The 16,191-nt window shown below is 31.8% G+C and overlaps 1 pseudogene; it reads right to left on the bottom strand.

Annotated features, from left to right (window-relative positions):
• Positions 1 to 2,913: 2,913 nt before the first annotated feature.
• Positions 2,914 to 16,191, bottom strand: part of LOC102886434 — a 33,668-nt pseudogene continuing 20,390 nt past the window's right edge.

Raw genomic sequence — 16,191 nt, 5'->3', positions numbered from 1 at the left:
GGGAAGTCAACTTTTAAACCAGTAAGTGCAGTGTAGATTTATAACAGTCATTGAATTATTCTCAATAAAATCTGATTCACTTAAGCTAAATATAGTGAAAATGGTTGTGTTTTTTTAGATAAATATGGTCATCTGTCTATTAATATGATTTAAAAATAGAGGTATTCATAACTGATCAAAATCAGAATTCTATATAAACAATTGCAAATAATCTCCAAAAATCTGTGGTAGTTAGTGAACGTTTACTTTGGTAGTAGATGCAGGGCTAGAAAAGATAAAACAAGTCCTGACACCATGAGATTATAGTTACAATGGAAAAATTATGGAAATCGTCTATTATAATAAAAGATATGTATGTTTTTTTAGGTGCTACCAAGGATAACCACATTACTTGGAGAATATAGAATATGGGGGCCTAACTGGCCCTGTGGAGGAGGGAATGCATGTTCCTGGAAATCCTTGTTAAGGTCGCAATCCTTACTGTAGTATTTGGCCAAGAAGCTTAATAGACATGGGATAACAGAATCCCATGTTGGCATAGCATTTATGCGAAGGCCTTCAGGAAGAAATAAGGTTGAGGCTACTCAAGATCTAATAAAGTCTGTCTTTAAAAGAGATTATAGATGTTAACCTAAAAATAAAAAGTCAGAGAGAGAGGCAACAAGCATTTATTTGAGATCAAAAAGAATTTCAATTTGGAGGCATAGATTCAGACAGAAACCCAAATTATGTCCCAGGTAAGGGGCGAAGGCAAGGGGTTTTATGAGAAAAGGAAGGGAAGTAAAAGAATTTCTACCGATGTTAAAAAGCTAGGTTACTCTTTAGCGCTACATGGCTGGTTATGGATTCTAAAGACTGTCCATAATGATCAGCCCTTGGAGTCGGGAGTCTGCTTTCATTAGCTTTACGAATGTTGCTTTGGCCCAGTCCAAGGGTTATTTTGCCCAATTCAAACATTCCAAAGGTTCAGAGAGTAAGATGTGCAAAGCAGTTATTCTGGAACAGCTTCTCTAGCTCTATTTTAAATGGCCCCACTTACCACATAAGGAATCCAAAAATTTAGTCAGAAGTCGTATTTACCCAACGAGATTCAAGACTGCAAGAGTCATCCTAAATTATTCAATATTATCTGTCTTACCAATATTACCTATGATTTTCTAGATCTCAAATATTGTGATCAGATAAGATACATCAAACAATGAATGACCTTTTACACTTTAGCTCCTCAGAATTAAAGAAAACCCGTTTTCACATCTCTAAATGGAATTTTATTTTGAATGATTGATTTATTAATTATTAAATAACTTACACAATAAAAATATCATATGAAGTTAGCATCTCATGTCAAATTTCAGGCAAAAATAGATTTTTGCCATAAGAGTAAATATTAAAACTGACTTCTTTTTCTTCATTAAGTATTAAATTTTCAGTTTTAGTATGGGGAGATAGTTTATTTTATAGGTTGAATTTAATTTTAAATATAAAGTGGTATTTTTGTGACTCTTTCTCCTTGTCAGTTTTATTGATTTTTAGACTATAGAATTGCTGTCTTGTAATAGAAGCAGTTTTAAAAGCCATCACTGCAAATAATACACTCAGTATTTTGAAAACGTGTTGTTGAGATAGATTGAGTCCTGAGTATTCTATACTTTTTGAGTTCTATTTATGCATTTGAATTTTAGAAGGTATTCTTTTCTGAAATTATTAACAGATTACATTTTAGCATTCCTAAAGTCTGTTAATTTCTTTTTCAGCCATTAATTTCATAAGGTTAGCTTACCTCAGAAAGAATATAAGCTTAGCTAGGCACTTTCAAAACTCTAGAAAACTGAATAATGGTAGCTATTTTTAACAAGAAAAAAAATATACTAGGCTACCTCAAATAAAGGCAAGATAGAGCATTAATATAGTCAGAAGGTCATTTAGCCTTCGGAATACAGTTATTATTCAGTCTTTGATTTATAAAAAAAAAATGTTCTTTGGACAGATTAGAAATTCAAAGCTCATTGGGACCAATTTTACTCATCTACCTTTTATTTGTTACTTTAGGTTGAATTTCTCAATTGTAAATTAAATATTAAGTTGGTCCACATTTTGCTTTTCTAGTTTTGCCCCATATCATCTAATAATATTTAAAGAAAGGAAGTTATGGCATAAAAAAAATTACTTTCAGCATGAGTATGTCCTAGATATTTAACAGTAACCAGCTTTTACTTTGAGACCTGAACATTTTAAAGTGAAATGCAGGATAAATTGCATGAAGATCTAAAGGATCACTCACTATTGTTGCTAAAATATGCATGGATAGAATTCTACAAAATCTTATGTCCTTTTAAAATTATTTCATAAACTAATACCACTTATTTATTGTTTGGTATTATTGAATGTAAAACAAGACCTTTATATTTTGATGGATTTATTTACCTTAAAAATTACCCATTTCATTAAAAAATGTAAAAAGTTACTATAAAACAGAATACTGAACTCTAAAATAGAGATTAAATAGACACAAAATAAAATAATAGACACAAAGATTTTACTAGTTTTATTAAATTTATTGGAGTGACAATGGTTAATAAGATTATATGCTTCAAGTATGCAATTTTATAATACATCATCTGTATATCGCATTGTGGGCTCACCACCCAAAGTCAAGTTTCCTTTTGTCATCATATATTTGAACCCCTTTAATCTTCTTCAGCCTCTTTGATATATTAGTTTTGATGCACTAAAATATGCATCCTATTAAATTTATAGATAATTCAAACAACAGTTTTTATTTAAATGTATTTACATTTTAAAATTTAATATAGCAAAATTATGTATACATTTTTAAAACTTATTGTATTTTTTATTTTCATTTTTTTAGATAGTGTGAATAGGTTTTATTTGTCAACATTAAAAGTCTGAATTTTAAATAGATTCTTGGAGCAAGGGCTCATATCCACCAGCTCATTCAACTTTAGCACCCGTCCCATTCAGAGTAGGTTTTCCAGAACTGCTACCTTCACCGTGAAGCCCCATGAGCTTTCCCAGTTCAGTTTTGGGCTGCTTTAGCATTTTGACTTTTCCAACAAAGCCATCATGGAGCAGATGAATAGCTGGGCAGGCTGTTTCTATGTCTTTTCCAGTGCTATCCACAGTCCATGTTTTGGCCACATCTTTCCAGTTGTTTGTCTGCCCCTCTCGGGTCCTGATTTCCATCACCTTCTTCCGGGCTTGGTGGGCCCATTGATGCTGAGCATAAGAGGCCTTTAGAATCTGATTGTTGTGTTTTACAGTAAAACCAATACAGACAAAGCAAATAACCACTGGTAGCCTTGGCATCAGCTTGAGCTTCCGTCATGGTCTGCCATTTTTTGATCATGGAACACATCTTGTCATGGGGACATCCATGCCATGGAAATTAGTCAGGCAGTTTTTGCCAAGAACATCCTGAATAATTAGCTTGAGTTTTCAAAATGCAACTTCATCATACGGCAGATGAGCTAAGCTCACTTCAATAACACATCCCTCGAGACCATCACATTTAATTTGGTTCGTCGATTTCTAGTTACTAGTTTTTTGGGGTTGGTTTGTTTTTTTTCACATTCCTTATATTGATCATAGCTGGTGCTTTCACAGCATACCAAAGTGTCTTAGATTGGGGGTCAACTACTTTCTTCTTGGCTCCCTTTTGCCACGTTTCATAGGGTGCTTGTTCCTGCCGACCGCTATGGTGCTGCCTAGAGAGCCAAAAGGCTAAAAAATTATTTCAAAAACATAAATTAAAAAATTATGTTGTTCTGAGACATAATTCTATTTTATTCAATTAAATAATTAATTTATTTTATCATAGTGGAAATTTAAAGATATTTAAGCAGCAATATTGATATCCTGAATTAGAAGATGGTAATGAACTTTTTATGTACACAATCCTTCCTATTTTATTTTGAAGTCATTCTTCTCTAATTCTGAACAAGATATACAATATTGATCAATTTAAAATTTTCAGTTTATTTAGGGTTATATGTTTCTCCATATCATTTAGAGATACATATTTGTGATGTGTATGTGTGTATACATGGGCATTTGTGAGTGTAAATATATATATGTACCTTGATGTAAGCATATATAGGTGTGTATACCTTTATATAAATGTATATGTGTGTGTAAACACACATACACACATACATATATGTATATAAATATATAGGCTGTAGTATTTTTCAATGTATACTATTTGGAATTAATATTTCTAGTTCCCTCCAACATATATTATTTATAATTGATATTTATAGTTTCTAATACATTAAAACAAACATTAAACATATGTTAAATATGTAATATATTGATAAATAATTTCAAAGACATTTATAATGATTTTTGATATATGTTCAAATTTTAAACCCTTGTATACTGTGTTAATTTTCTATTAAAGAATACCAAATCACGGCAAACAGCATTTAAAACAACACATATTTTTGTCACTATTTCTGAAGGTAAGGAAACATGGCATGGGTTAGCTGGATCCTTTGCTCTAAGTCTTACCAGACGTGCACCGCCAAAATACTGGCTGGAGTTGTGGTTTTATTTAATGTTTGTGCTCCCCATGCTCACGTAGCTGTTGGCAAATTTCATTCCCTCGCAGTGTCTGCTGGGGGTCACTCTCAGCTCCTAGACCTCGCCACTCAATTCTCTCACAGCCTGGCAGCTTACTTCTTCAAAAGCAGGAGGAGAATCTCTCTCGTGTCTGCTGTGATGGACAGTCCTTATGACATACTCACAGAGTGACTACACCGTCATTTTAGCCATAAAAAGTAATAATCACAGGAGCCGCTATTGCATTGCAGTCACAGGTGTCCCTCATATTCCAAAAGAGAATGTGATGCAGAGAATGCCTTCTGGAGGACGGGGGTCCCAGAAGCCACCTTGGAAGTCAACTTATTTATGTAGCCGAAGATGGGTCTCTTTGCATAAGGCTGAGAAAAATGGCTATCTAGGTTAATGAGATAATCTTTAAAAACCTCCCTGAAACCATTTTATAGATACCATTTTGCACTGTATTTCACTATATTATTGCATATTGATTTATTAATCAGCGACACAAAAGAAAATGAGTGGTAGTGTGGGAACTTGGGCTACCTGAAGTTACTCCTTTTTTCATGGGTTCCACAGTGCAGTCAAGTGAATTAAAGAGGAAAAATGAATAGGGTTATTTTTCCTTGCTTTTGTAAAAATGAAAATGCTTTCCAAAATTCCTGTGGCAGATTCTGACTGTGTCTTTTTTGAAGCCCCGTGCAATGGAATAGATTTAAAATTCTTTTGTGACATCAAATCCCAGCTGCCTGAAACCAACTGCCTTTATAGAAGAAGAGAGCTGAGGTGATTGAGAGGATACCTGAAAGGAATGTTTTGTTATGAAAATGCCAATAATTTCAATGTGAAATGATCCAAAGCTATCAACCCAATGGTAATATAGTACGTATGGAAAAATTTTAAAAAGATAACTAGACAGTGGTTATTAATATGTATGTACTATTAATTCAAGGTATTCTAAGTATAAAGCATCACATTTTTCAATTTTGTCTTGCTTCTTTTTAAGGGAATGGCAGTTATAGTTTTATTATGCCTAAAATTGATTAAAATTATGCTACTGTCAAAATAAGCCGAGTTCATTAAGAAAATGTAATATAATTAAATAGAGGATAATATGTTAAAATCACCAGACCTAGCAAACTTAAAGATTATTGCTGCTATTTCTAGTTATAGAATGTCATTTTTTTTTTAACTAATGTTCTGATTCAGTAAGAGATAACTGAAGAACATCAAAAGTATTTGAGGCATCAGTGTCATAAAATATGGGGGACATTCAACAGGTTAGTAAAAGGTAAAAGTTGCATGAGAATTTTTAGTCTTTAAAAGCTAAATTAATCCAGTAATCCAAAAATCCACTTGTTCTCTCTGTCCACTTCTCTGTGTACCATGATGACAGGTAATGTAAATAAAAGACAAAAGAAAAATTTGAGAAAATATAATGTATTTACATGCATATACTTAGAATTCAGGAGAATTAGAACAGTATACACATAATTTTCACTAAAGTAGCAAAAGTTTATTTTGAACATCGCTGCATATTTTGATATATCATGTCCCTCATAAACAAAATAGTCTTTATTATTCTATTCCTCAGACAGTGTTGTGTTATACATGATCAAAAAGTATCTCATTAAAGAGTGACAGTACTTTGCATTAGTTGGACTCAAAGCCTCCTTGGGCATTATACCAAAGAAAAGCAAGTGACAGTTGGTGTCAACACTAAACTGCTTAGGGCAAACTATTTTCTCAAAACCTATGTAATTTAATTGAAATGCAATATTTCATGAATATTAGAAAAGTAGGCTTTATTAAAAATGGCAAGGAAAAGTGAATGCATGACTGTTTAGAGTAACAAGCAATACAAATTTATTCATTCAATACAATCACTGAATTATTTAAAACTCAGCCTAAGCACAAGGTCATGGAATAATTTGGGCAAGTAGGCATTTTGCATGATGCATTTCCATAATTCTCCTGCATCTATAAAGTTAATCACAACTTTGGCATAGAGACCTTTTCCTTATAGTCAGAGAGCCAGATAAAACTTCAATTTAAAATTAAAGCCAAACCAAACTATTAACACTTGACATAGAAGAAAAAAAATGTATATTTGCATAAAGAGAAAACATGTTAACTAGTAACTTTATAGAAAAAAATCTATGTATATATGTATGAAGAGAAAAAATGTTAATTAGTAACTTTAAGACCTACAAACAAAAAAAGTTTAAATCCCTTTAACTCTAAATTTTGATTTTACTCCAAAGTAAAAATATATAGAATAAATATTAAATTCTCATTCACAAACTTTCATACAAAAGACTTAAAGCAAAACCTGTTACTTAAGTCACTGAAGTAATAATTAGTTCATCATTGTCACACTGTTTTTGACTTGTAGCGTCTCCTTGTCATTCTTTCTTAGCATATCCTTCACTCTGTTTATATTACCCATCTGTTCTTGAACAGTGTTTACTTTTTCCATTCGGGCCTTCAGATATTAATCATATATGTTCTAAATTTCTGGTCTGATAATTCCAGCATCTCTGTCATATCTGTACCAAGTTCTGTTCTTAGCTCTTTCTCTTCAAAATGGGTTCTTCGTCTTTTAGTGCACCTTGTAAATTTTTGTGAAGAGCTCAATTTGATGTGCTAGATAAAGGGAGCTGAGGTACTTAGGCCTTTAGTGTGAAATTTTATGTTTATCTGGCAAGAAGTGAAGCTGTGTTTGCTGTTTGCTGTAGCTGTAGTTGTTGGAGGCTAAAATGTCCTTTTGTGTCCATGTTTTTGTCTCCCTGTTGGATCTGGGTTTGCCTCTAGATTTCTTCTAAAATAGGACCTGAAATGGGCAGTTTTTCAGCTGTATTCTCCTGTGAGGACACAGGAGCACTATCGTGAGGTGTACAGAAGAGGAAGCATATGATAATCCTGTGATTAGATCTCAGTCTTTTAGTGAGCTGCTTCCCCTGGGCCGTGACCTGCAGAAATACTTCTGAGCCCTGAGTTGAGACAGGAAAGCTAGATAAGGCTGGAGTTGGGTACTGCCCTTCCCCCAAGTTCTCTAGGCTCTGATAAACTAGTTTCTCTTGAGAACAGGCCTTGTTAAGAAGAAAAAGAAATGCTCTAGGCTTACTTCAAAATGGTTACTTTCCTCCTCTCTGTGCAGGCACTAAGAGGGTTTTTTTTTTTTTTTCCAGTTTTCATAGTAAGAACGTGGCAGGCCTCCAGGAGGGAAAACTCACAAAACTATGAGGATCCCCTAAGATTGGATATCCCCTGGAATTTTTGTCTCTCAAATTTGTCACAGTGGACTTCCAGCAATTCATCGAGTATAGTTTAGGTCTTCATTCCCTCTACTGGTTCCATGGAAATTTCTGTTCCTGATATTTGCTCTGGTAAACTGTCATTTCCTGTATCTGCCTATCCGTTTCTCCAATTTGAGAAGCATTGATTTGCACTATTACCCCAACTGCTAATGGATCTAAGAAGAGTTGATGTTCAGTTTGTTCAGCTTTTTTTCTTGTGTGAATGGGAGTGATGACCTTTAAGTTCCTTACATGTTGGACTGAAGACCACCAGAAATATTTTTTGACTTCTGTTCTCCTCCTCCTAGGTGAGACAGCAGTGCTAGAAGGGATGGGAGTTGGTTAACTGTCCTTCCACCAATTCAGGTAAGATTCTGCTAAAATAGTCGCCCTGAGTGTTGGCATTTGTTGGAGAATGTTCCAGGAGTGTTTCAAAATGGTTACTTTTGCTCCCCATTCTGATGGAAGTGTGTTGAAGTCTCCATCCATCTCTTTTTGCTGGTCTATCAGTTTTTGCCTCATATAGTTCGATACCCTGTTGTTAATTCATATATGTTAAGAATAATTATACCTTCTTGGAGAATTGACCTTCTTAATGCCGTCATTATGTAATGCCTTCTTTATCCCTGACAACTTTCCTGACTTTGATGTCTGCTCTGTCTGAACTTAATATAACTGTGCCTACTTTTCTGTGATCAGTGTTAGCGTGGTCTATTTTTCTACAACCATTTACTTTTAATCTTTATTTGTCTTTATGCTTAAAATGTGTTTCTTTTAGACGATATATAATGGGATCTTCGTTTTTGATCCACTTACGCAGTCTCTGTCTTTTTATTGGAGCCTTTAGGCCACTGATATTCAAAGTGATTATTGATACAGTTGTATTAATATTTACCATATTTGTCAGTTTTCTATTTGTTTTCCTTGTTCTTTGTTCTTACTTCATCTTCCCCTCTTTTTCTGCCTTTCATCATTTTAATCAAGCATTTTATTTGATTTCTTTTCTCTCTTAGCATTATTGTTATACCTATTTTTTTTTTTACCTTTTTTTAGTGGTTGCTCTAGAGTTTGCCTTGTGTATTTAAAACTAAGCAAAGTCCACTTTCAAATAACACTATAACAATTCATAGGTAGTGAGAGTACCATATAATGTCAAAATAATCCTTGTTCCTTCCTCTCATTGTGTCATTGCTGTTGTTCATTTCATTTATATATGAGAATACATCAGCATGGGTGTACGATATAAACATAAGCATACATAGTCAAACGTATTGTTATTATTTTGAGCGAATTATTATCTGTTAGGTAAATTAAGAATTAGAAAATTTTTAAAGTTTTTATTTTACCTTCACTTTTTTCCTTCCTTCTTCCTTCTCCCCTCCCTCTCATCCTTCTTCCTTTCCTTCCTTCATTCTTTTTCAAGATATATACCTGACATTCACTGCTAAAAAATTGGATTTATCTATCATTTAGTGAGTAGATTTTCAAGGAAGTAAAATAAGAAGTGTTGAGATAGAAAGGTTACAATTTTAAATAGGATGGCCTCACTAAATAACATATGAGAAGAGATGTGGAGTTAGACAAGAAGAAACGCTGTTCTTCGCCATTCCAGTTAGAAGGTACAAATCCCTAAAATAAGAAAATGCATGATTTATTCAAAGAAGAGAAGAAAACATGACTCCAACTGGGGATAATTTTTCTCTGCTTTGGATGTTTTACCCTAGCCTTCCTCTTGCTAAGTAACTATTCATTCAAATTAGGAAAAAAAAAAAAAAACTTATCTGAAAAGCTTACCATTCTTTCATTATTTGAACAAACATGTACTTTATGTTCTTTGTCAAATGTCACTAATTATCCCCAAACTGCAGAAAAAACTGTTTAAATTAATGCAAAAATTCATAGCAAAACTTGTTGCAAAAGGACCACGAAAAACTATTGCAAAATAACAGAACATAGTTTGTTTTTTGCCAAAGACTGGCAAGATGGTAGGGGATGGAGCTGGAAAGATTTATAGATGATAGATAGATAGTTAGATAGATGGAAAGATTTATAGATGATAGATAGATAGATAGATAGATAGATCGATCTATCTCTAAATATATATATATATATGTGTGTGTGTATATATATATACATATGTGTGTGTGTGTATATATATAGATATATCTATATATATACACATATCTATATCTATATCTATATATATACACATACGTACTTTTTAAAGGAATTTTTTTTAAGGGATTTTGTGTATCAGCTTATTTTTATTCTTTTTATTCATTGCTGGCTGCATATAGACATATCCTCTATTATACTTTTTTCGAGATGGAAAATAATTTTGAATGTGCCTCATCCCCATTCTTCATATTTTAGTACTAAATCTGTGAGAACATAGTAGATTACAGACTCAAGTATTCAACTGATTGTGCCACATTTTAATTTCCTAAAATAGTCCTCAAATCTTAAAATTGTAATACAAAAATACTCTCCACGTGTGGTCATATTTTGCAAATAAACTTTTTAACAAATCATGAATTCATTGCTCCAAAAATAAAGCCCTTGGATCTTTTCTTTTTGTTTTCTTCCTTCCTCCTTCTTTCCTTCTCTCCTTCCCTCTCCCTCCATCCCTCTCTCTTTTCTTTCTTTTCTTCTTTTCTTTTTATTTCCTTCCTTCTTTTTACTTTGTTATTTTTCAAGAGAGGATATGCACCTGACATGTATTGCTAAACATTGGCTTTATCTATCAGTTGGTTAGCAGATTAAAAAGAAAAATACTAAACACTAAAGCTAAGTTGTTATTTATTTTTAAAATTGAATAGACCGAGTAAATAAAAGGTCTATTCCTATTGGGTAAAATAATCCTTGGGATTAATTTCAGCATTGGATGAACAGCCAAAGAAGTTATAATTCTCAATAAATTCCATAATATACTTTATAGCCCAGGAGTATAGAATATTGGTTTTACTTATTAATAAACAACATTTACCAATGAGAAGAATTCAAAATAAGAAGAATATTGTAAAAGAATGTGCACTGAGAAATAAACTGAACAAATAAACAAGTGTTTTTGTAGCTAATACGGCCAACAGATTGACTTTCATTTTATGCATGTATAGTTCCTTTGAACCTAACCCAATGACTGATTCTGAATACTTGCTAAAGCATCCATAATATTCAGTTTTTCAGTCATCCAGATAAAAGAAATCCCTAAAACCTGCGTTATAAGGGCATTTTTGAATGTCATTCTTATGAATATATTATGATTTATTCATATGAATAAATTGCAACAAAATCTATTATTTTTAAACATTTACAAGGAAAAGAAGAATTGTTATGAAACACCCTAAGTTCTAATTTAATGAACATTCAATAAAAAAAAAACAGCTGTGATATTAAAAACTATGACTTTCTGAAAAAGATTTGCATATAATATAAGATTGACATTGTCTGGTGTCTATACCGTAAGATTATCAGGCATGACAAGTATTTAGAATAGTTATTTTAAGAAGTATATTATTGGTTATTTGTTAGTTGAAATTTCCACTGCAAGATATGTATATATTTTTGCATATTTATACACACATACATACATACATTTTTTAACATTTTAATGTATGTGCATTATATATTCTGGAAACCCAATCTTAAACTATCTATTGTAGGCAAAATTTCCTAACTATATCTGTGTGTTACTAAAGGTATTCTTTCTAATATATGGTTGTCTGGGTAATTCTACATATATTTTTTAAGAAACATAGTAAGCCATAATATTCAAAAAAGCCATGTAAGTTAAGAAGAAGTATACATATTTTTTCGTAAATGCATTGAAAACATTGTTTGATGGTGAGTATTTACTTGGTTAAAATCTAAGATAAGACGGTAAGGGTTTTCTGAGCATGTTACCCCAAAGCATTTGGCATATTGATTATTTTGAGTTAAAGAAACTTGAGAAATAACAAATGTAAGAAGGGCACTCTGACCCTCCTTTTCTTCCTGAAAGCAGAAGGTAGAACTCATGTGAAAGGTACTAGGAAGAAGGAAAACTTTTTCTAATTATCAGAAATAGGACATTGGGGCTGAGAAATCTATAAAAATAAATCTTGTTAAACAAACCTTTATCTTCCTACTTACTTCTCCACAGCTTACTACTCCTGCCCAAACCCCTTTGCCCTGCCATTTCTTTACAAATGTATTGTTCAATTGATGACACATCAACGGGAATTCTGAACTACTATTTTGAGTTGCTTTTGGATGATGTTTTCTCGTGTGCTGTGTGCTGTCTACTGTATGCTGCATGCATTATATATGATTTGCTTTTATCTTGTTAAGCTGTCTTTTTGTTATAAAAGTTTCAGCCAACAACTCAGAAGGATAAAGGGGAAATTATTTTTCCTCCCTACAGTTAGAAACCCACAGAAGTAGACAGAACACCAAAGCCACATATGCCTTGAGATAATTTACAGAACTTGGTTTGGGCTTTGGTTTCCTTTGCTTTTCAGTCTTTTGGGGATAAAATGCTGAGGCCCTAAACTGAGGGGAAGGTCAAATCAGAGACAAACTCCTACAGCTGACATCCCACAGATTTATCCCCTCTGGAAGCAAACAAGTCCCACTTCTCAATCTTAAGTTACTGTAAGAAAAGTGATACTGCACAGTCATGAATCCAAATTAATTATTTATGTGAAGTTATCATCATAAACATGCCTTCGTTTGGATTTGCAACACAAATTCATATTATCTCTCTTATGCAAAAAAAAAAAAAAAGACATAAATTTAATTAAAATGGTCCTGGACTAATGGTTCCCTATAACTAAATGCTGGAATTCAGAAATGCATAAGTTAAAGCCCAAGAAAGTATTCTCATTACATATTTAGCATGGTTGGTACTATGTTAGTTACAGATGCCTTAGTCTGAATAACCAAGAAAGAAAATGATTGTATAGCATTCAACTTCTATGTCATTTTTATAATTTTATAATGAGATCTAACTTTTTGAAGTTATAAAATCAAAAGATGATTTAACTCCAAATTATATAATGGTTAATATTAAAACTATGCTGATCATACAATAAACGACTACTAATTTTATAAACGATAGTAATAATTATGACTAATTTGGAAAATGTAGAAGCAAAATAGCACTAAAATGCTGATGAAAGTCAGCAAACAGTCTTGGAGGAAGGAGAAGATGATAAATTTTAGATTTTGTTAAATATTCTTTCAGGTGAAAAATTTTAGTTATGCTTTATTTTCTTTAACTCTAGAATTACGGCTCTCCGTAAATAGATGTTTCTAAATGTGTTTTATTTTGTAAAGAAAAATTCACTATTATACAATAATATTTGATATGGCAAAGGGAAGTGTAATTGAAAGTTTTATCATAGATTTCTGATTTATATTTTTAAATATAGTTGTTAATTATGATTTATGTTGAATAAAAATCATGACTAAAGTAATGTTTTTCAGTACTCAAAATTTATATATCACAAAGCTTTCATAACCTATTTTCAAAAATATTACCTGAAGTTTGTATTCTCAATTTATAAATGAATATACTAAAACTTTCTCATTAAGTTATTATCCTAAAAAACATAAGCAAAGATAGTCAACTTCATCTTCTACTCACAGTTTTAAACATTGAATGCATGATATTTCTAATGATTATTTTTTAAAATTTAGAGTATTGTCATGAATTTTATTCTTTGATTACTGTTAGTCTTGCATCAATAATTTTGAGAAAAATAAAATTATTTGTTTTCTTATGTTCTTAAAAATGCATTAATTATCAAATTTAAAAACAGTTTAAAAGTGTCATTGTAATTAATTATAGAAATAAAAATCATACCCCAGTCTCAAAATATAAGAGAATTTAGGCAGAGACCCAGTAAAGTGAGTAGTTTAATGCAACATGAAAAGGTCAGCTAAAAAACTAATAGTGTAGATTCTACGATTCATGATTTTTACAAAACCTTTTATGTAAGAAAGCGAGATGATTATGATTTATACATTATGAATTTTAACTATTCTAAGGAATAGTAGGAAGAGATGTATGGGAAAAATAAGCATTTGTTGAATATTCACAAGATATACTTATTACTATAAATACATCGCTTAAACTAAAAATCAGTTTTGTATAATAACTATGACATTCATTATTCTAATCTTGGCTCTAGTTTTATTCAAAATATTTATTTGCAGCATTTGATTATCCAGGGAGCAGCACTGAAATTAATCAAAGTTTAGGTATTTAGTTCATAAAGAGAATTGGACACATCAGAAACCAAACTTATTTATCTGTTTTTAGATGGATTGTGGTATAGGAAGGGAGAATTATTGATCAACCACCTTCTAAGAAAATTCAACTATGCTGTCCTTTGTGTTCTTATCAAACCACAAGAATATAAAGGGGCACATGTGACGGATTATCAGAAATGAGTGTGGAAATGAGTAGCGGCCGAAATGGAAAAATTTATAGCATCTTGCGGGAGAATATTTTATTCAGTACTTCAGGGAATCTTTTTTATGTCTGTATTCGAGTTATCCATTTATATATATCCATTAACTAATATACATGTCAAGAACCTCAATAATACTCGTCTACATTAGGAAATTATATCTGAGATTATTTTTATTTCGTTCTTTAAATAACCAAGATGAAAAGTAAATAGATACTAAATACATTTAAACAATATCTAATTTCTCATTAAATCAAATCTACCGTAGCATATAGAGTCTAATGCCATAGAAATTAAGTATTTTTTAAAAGAAAAGATAATGAAGGAAATAAATATTCATACCTAACAGACTTCTCATAGAAGAGTTTATAAATACAAGTGCGTGCAACTAGAAATGACGTGTGAATGTAAGAATCGGAGCATTAGAAGTTGTTTCATATTTAGGAAATGAGAGAACATTCCGTATGTACCGTGAGTTTATAAAAATCATTAAAATCATCTGCCTGAAACAAATCTTAATAGACTTTATTAATTGGCTTTGGTTGGTTAGTTTGTTGTAATTGCATGAGCTGGTAAGTCTCCTTTAGAAAATAATGATTTGCCTAACTTTTTAGCTTTGTATTATTTTATTCACATATAATTTGAGGGGAAGTTTCTTTGATAATGTACCTGTTTACATTGTCCCTGATTACTAATTATCTTTATTAGTAGTACTACTATTTTGTTTCTTTGTTTCTTTTTGTTATCATTACATAGTTCTCTTTGTTTCCTTATTTCCACAATATCTTGTTTTTGTTAATTTTTTAAATAGAATGTGTCGTATCTGTAGACTTAAAAAATTTAGTAGCTTTATTAATTTTTTGTAACAGTAATTATTGCAGGATGTTGTCGGAACATAAGCAAATGGAGATTGTGAGGTAAATAAAACAATTAAAAGTAGATTAGTCTTGACCTGTGTACTATGGGAAGCCTGTGGGCAGCATTAGATGACTTTCTCACACAGTAGTAGCCATAAGAACAGGAGGTCACACATAGTCCCCCCTGCCCAGGACTTCTGAGCTTTGGATTTCACATCCCATTACTTCTCCAGCAAAAATAATCTATACAAAAGATTAACTTTTATAAGAAGAAACAGATTAATACAGTAGAAAGAAAAGGGATCCATCATTTAAAGGGATCTGAAGAAAAATCGGAAGGGAGTCTGAGAAATGCAGAAGTTAATACTTTTTATTAATCAATAAACGCCTGTAATATTTTTTCTCCCTACTTGAGAATGATTTACCCAGATCAGAAGGATTCTTGCGAATATCATAAATGTGGGAATCCCTCTTTCCATACCAGGAGGCCAGAAACATGTTCAAGGTGTTATATTCAAGAGGTTAAATGGAACTTTCCCAGGAATCTTACCAGTTTTTAGAACTATTAGTACTAATATCTAACTACAGATGGAAAAAATATGTTCTTTTTTTTTTTTTCTGAGACTATAAGAACAATAAATGTGTGTGTGTGAGAGAGAGAGAGAGAGAATAGGAAAATACATCTGAGCTCTAAGGAACCTGTTAAGAAAGAATATATGGGGTATAGCAATTTGGACATTGGGGGTCAATCGGTACCAACTTTCATTATATCTACTAGCAATCCAAGGCCACTGGCTGGAGCCATATTCTATCAAGATTGGAACTTGAAAAATAAAAAAAAAAAAAAGGTTCTCACAAATTTATTATTTTACATATATAACTTTTAAAATGAATTTTATGATATTTTAAATTATTTACTGAGTTTAATATATATGTGTGTGTGTATGTATATATATACACATGTATATATATTTTCCTTAAACTCAGTAAATAATATATGTA

This window comes from Pteropus alecto, unplaced genomic scaffold (genome assembly GCF_000325575.1).
Source record: "Pteropus alecto unplaced genomic scaffold, ASM32557v1 scaffold17, whole genome shotgun sequence".
Taxonomy (NCBI): domain Eukaryota; kingdom Metazoa; phylum Chordata; class Mammalia; order Chiroptera; family Pteropodidae; genus Pteropus; species Pteropus alecto.
This window is presented reverse-complemented; position numbering and strand designations above follow the sequence as displayed.